This window comes from Teleopsis dalmanni, chromosome 1 (genome assembly GCF_002237135.1).
Source record: "Teleopsis dalmanni isolate 2A chromosome 1, ASM223713v2, whole genome shotgun sequence".
In the NCBI taxonomy this organism is placed as follows: Eukaryota; Metazoa; Arthropoda; class Insecta; order Diptera; family Diopsidae; genus Teleopsis; species Teleopsis dalmanni.
The window spans coordinates 116,629,314-116,634,832 of record NC_051846.1 but is presented as its reverse complement, the minus strand read 5'-3'; positions in this window follow the sequence as shown (position 1 = coordinate 116,634,832).

The following is a 5,519-nucleotide window of genomic DNA, read 5'->3' as shown; positions in this document are numbered from 1 at the left end:
GTCTGATTTTAGAATCTTAAAGGAACCGAACTTTAGTATGAGTTGTTCTACTAATGTTTTGGCTATGGATGTAGCATCTTTATTAATCATTGGGTATGCAATTATGAATCTACTTAATTCACATTGCATAGTTAATATATACCTATAACCGTTCGCTGGTCTTAAAGGTCCAACAGTGTCGATTTGTACTGTTTCGAAAGTTGTATGAGGGGTTGTGGTTATTTGAAATTCTTCTCGACTGTGACGGATTTGTTTGTTTTGTTGGCATTTTTCGCAAGTGGTAATGTATTTATGAACCATCTGTTTCATTTTTTTCCATGTATATTTTTGTTTTAATTTTGTAAAAGTTTTGCGAACTCCTTGATGCCCGCTATGAGGATTGTCGTGATATTCCTCTATTAATCTGTATTTCTTCATGATGTCCGTAATGTTTTCTGGTTTCTTGTATAACAATATATTTAGTTTATATCGACTTTCATTTTTCTTCTCTCGTTGCAACTTATTAATTATTTCTTTAAATTTAGTTTTATCCATGGATTTAATTATTATGTCATCATCGCTTAGCGCTAGCATTGTTATATTCAATTCTTCTAGTTTCGAAATTAGCTTCACCATGATCGAAATCGGCTTCGGAGGTATTTCGCATAATTCCACTGTGACTTTTTTGTCATCATAACGTATGAATGCATCCTTATTCTTATTTACAATTTTAAACTGCAGTGTTCTCATACCTCGAATATCACTAATAGAAGTACAATCCCAACAATAGAGTTGATCAGGCTCAGTTGGTTTTGTCTCTTTTTGTGTATTCTTATTGGTAGTTTTATTGGCAGCGGTACCTGTAGTAGCTGCAGCGCGCGTTTTACTTCTAGTCGTTATACATATTTGCGATATTTCTTTAACATTACTTATTGCTTCTTCATCTTCGTCTGGATTTTTCAATTTCCGACTGGACATCTTGTCTTCATTAGTAGATATCAACTTTTTTAAAATATTACTGTCTATTTTTATTCTAGACAGGGCATCAGCATTAGTATTAATTTTTCCTTTTTTGTAGATTATTTCAAAGTCATAATCTGATAAATCAATTCGAATCCTCGTCATTTTTGACGAAGGATTCTTGTGCACGAATAATGAAATCAAGGGTCTGTGGTCAGTTACAACATAAAAATGTTTGCCATATATGTATGGTCTGAAGTAGTTTATTGCCCAATGTATCGCAAGTAGTTCCTTTTCAATAACTGGCTTGTTTAAGTCGTGTTTTTGTAAGGCTTTGCTTGCGTAGCAAATTGGCAAATCTGAACCAACATTACCTTGAGAAAGTACCGCACCAAGTGCATTGTCAGAGGCATCCGTTGTTATTATGAACGGTTTATCGAAGTCTGGATACTTCAATACAGGAGGACTCATTAGGGTTGATTTAAGACGTTCGAATGCTATTTCACATTCAGTATTCCATACGAATTTTTGATTCTTTTTTAATAACAAATTTAAAGGTTTTGATATTGATGCAAAATCTTTGATAAAACGTCTGTAGTAATTACAGAAAGCAATGCATCTCCTAACTTCATCTACATTCGTAGGTTTAGGATAATTTTGAATGACTTTATATTTGGCTGGGTCTGTTTTGACGCCATGTTCAGTGATTAGGTGTCCTAGATATGTAACTTCGTGTTTTAGGAAGTTGCATTTTTCAGGATTTAATTTTAAATTGCAATCACTTAATCTCTTGAAGACTTTTTCTAGATTGATATTGTGGTGTTTTAGGCTGTTGCCAAAAACAATGATATCATCGACATATAGAAATGCTTCGTTTTCAAGGCCTGTTAACGCTAGCGTTAGCATTCGTTGAAAACTGTTTGAACTTATTTTTAGACCGAAAGGTAGTCTTTTAAATTCGTAATGACCATTGATGGTCGAAAATGCAGTTTTTTGTCGTGATGAGTTATCAATGGGAATTTGGTGAAATGAACTAGTCATATCCAAAGTTGAAAAATATCTTGCTTTACCAAGCAAGTCTAGTATGTCTTCAAGGCGTGTTAGAGGAAATTTGTCATTTATTATTTTGTTGTTGAGTTTTCTGTAATCGATTACGAGTCTCCATTTCTTCTCATCATCTGATGATTTCTTGGGTACGAGTAGGATTAGTGAATTGTATGGGCTTTTAGAGGGTTGTATTATGTCATTGTCAAGTAATTTTTGGACTTGCGATTTAACAACATCATTATGACTATGTGGTAGTCTATAATTTTTGATGTATGTTGGCACATTATCTGAAGTTGAAATATGTTCCGTGTAGAAATTGTTGCAGGATATTTGTTCTCCTTCCATCAAGAATATATGTTGAAATTTAGTTACCAGTGAGGTAAGTTCCTTATCGTCACATTTGTTATGTTGCGTTCCTATTTGTAATTTATTTAAAAGTTTTTGTGAACGTGATTCATTATATTTGTTACAAGGGTCTTTATTAACTTTATAATACTCGTTCAAAGGACGGGTTTTAAAATTTAGTGTATTTAGAGTAACACTGTGTTCATTCGTGTTCAAAACTCGAATATGGCAGTTTCCTCTTGCTGGTAGCATTGTATTTGCAATGAAAACACCTTTGTCAATTTCTTGAGAAATCAACAATTTATCATCATCGAAATACATGTCTATAGGTAATATATGTTCTGTTCTTGCTTGTAGAACAATTGGTTTATGTGATATGGGAATAGTTATCTGTTGTTCATTGTGGGTAACTGTTAACGAAAAAGTGTAATAATCAATATTACATTTAAAGATGGTTAGGAAATCTCTACCGATGATGCCATCTACTTCAATTGGAAAATCCTCTTCCACCACCGAAAATTCATGCTTTAAATTTATATTTTCAAACATCATATGAAGAGTCGTGATGCCTATGGAATTTATATAGTTGTTTGTGATACCAGATAATGTACATGTTTTATTCGAATTATAATTTAGATTAAACTTGTTTTTGATTAGTGACACATCTGCTCCTGTGTCGATTAATAATTTTATATAGTTGTTAGTGTCTTGGCAATGAACTTTTATATAGTTCGATGCATGTGGGTTGAATGAGTAGATATATTTTTTTATTTTACCAGAGGTGAATTCTACTGGTTTCCCTCTGGTGTGTTGCAGTTTTCCTGTGCTGCTGTTAAACGAATGTTCCTTTCGTTTCCGTTTCTGTTGTTGTTTCTACTGTTGATTTGTCTCCAGTTGTTATTGTTGTTACTTCGATTTATTTGGACATTCCTGTTGTTACTGTTAAGAGAATTATTTTGATTCCTATTTGAGTTGTTGTTATTTTGATTGTTGTGGTTTCTTTGACCACTATTATTATATGTATTTCTACTGTTATATCGGTTATTTCTGTTATGGTACCGGTTATTTCGATTGTTATTATTATTATTATTATTATAATTGTTATGGTTATTGGACCAGTTGCCACTAAGTCTATTGCCATTTGGCGTGTTACCACGGTAGTATAGCATTCTTTGGTTCTGTTCAGTGAAAAGTAAACTTTCAGCGATTTCTCTCGCTTCCTGGAAAGTTTCGGGCTGTGACATCTGTACAGCTTGCGAATATGTTGCATTGAGGCCTTTTTTGTATACCAGTAATGCATTCTCTTCGTTAGTTGCTAGCATCCCTTCAGCTTGTGGTGAGGTTGCGCTATAATTTCTCTTTAATAGAGACGCTGTATTCAGGTCTGACAATAGTTTTGCCATTTTATCACTATATTCCGTGATCGACTGGTTGTGGCCTTGCCTAATTTCACTTATTTTTTGTAAGAGAATTGGAACTGTGTCTTTCGGTATGTATATTGACTTGAGTTTCTCTACCAATGTTTCCATTGAAGTTGGAAAACCTACTGGCGAAACTCTTATCTTCACATTGTGGTTGAGTTTGCAATCTACGATGTGCTCTAAGAACTCCTGTTTGTCTTCTTCTCTAATCTTCTTGCTATACAAATTCAATCGTCGCAAGAAAGAACTTAATTCTTCTTGCTTTCCTGTAAAAACGGGTAGGAGTTTTTCTACACTTTCTATTAGAGTCATACGACGCCATATTTGCTATTTGTGTGCCGTTGTTATTTTGATTACCACTTGTTATGTGGTTATTTATGGTTATAGCGTCAGGTGTCTGTTCAGTTGATGTCATATTCAAGAAATATTTTCTTGTCTGAGTATATTTTTCTAAAAAAACTTCTTTTAAAGCTAAAAATTCCTCAAAATTTTTGGTTACGTATGTTGCTTCTATAAGCCTTTTAAGGTCATCTAACCTATTTAGTTTAATGGCTATCGTGGGCTTAGTATATCCTCTGATACTAGCCTTTTTGGCGTTTTTAAGAATATTCTGAACTTCCCCTATATATGTAGCAAAGTTTTCCATAAATCAAAATCAGTAACGAGATCGGACAAGAAAGCAAAATTCAACACAAATCAAATTCAACAAATTCAACAAAAAATTCTTATACATTTTTTTTTTGTATATTTTGTATGAGAAAAAAAAATTTTATATAATAATAATGGATATTTTATCGTAATTAATTGTTATGATTGTTTTTATTTCTTTCTTAGATATAATTCATTATCTTTTTGTAAAAATTTTTTTTTTGAATGTATAATATTATAGTTATGTAATAATTACGTAAATGTAACAATGAGAAAAAAAAAATATATATAATAACATTATAATTTGTCTAAATATAATAATATGCTAATGTTTAAACGTTATTGGAATTTAATGCCGTGTGTACACGTTTATGTACTTATTTATCTTATATGCAACGAATAAAATAATAAATACTATCAATAAAGTTATAATTACTACCTCTATATTTCCGGTGCTTGTAGCTGCATTGTTTTGTAGATTATTGTTGGTCACCTCTGTCTTTTGTTGGACGTTGTTCCTCGTGTTGTATTCATCGCTGGAGAACCATCCCATCGTTGAGTCGTTGATGATGAAATTTGCTGTATTCTTAACTGGAAAGTTTTCTCCTTGAATTTTTGTTCACTTGTTGCTTAATTGACAGCGATTATTTTTATCATCTTATATGACGAAAAGTGTATATGATAATATGGTTAGAGCTTTGAGAAGAAAAAAATTTTGAAATTTTCTTATGCTCGAGAACACTGTCACATTTTTTTTTTTTTTTGAGGGTAAATCATATTGCATGCACAATTGCTTGCAATATGATCTGTGAAACACTTAACACAATTTCATGTGCTGAGCATGCCGCAATCTAAATTGTCAAATGCATATTGGAACAATTAAATATGCATACAAATATTTTGTCATAAAGAAATGACAAAATAGACGAGTCAAATTTCTGACCCATAAATTATATCATACTTGACAATTTAGGTTTTTCGGTCATGCTTGATATTTGAGTGTTTCGGTTTGATGTGACACATTAAATATCGCACACAACGTATTGTGTGTGGTCATGGTTAATATGCCACTACACTAAGTTGTTTTTTCCATACAAAACTTAGTTTCAATGTCAAAAC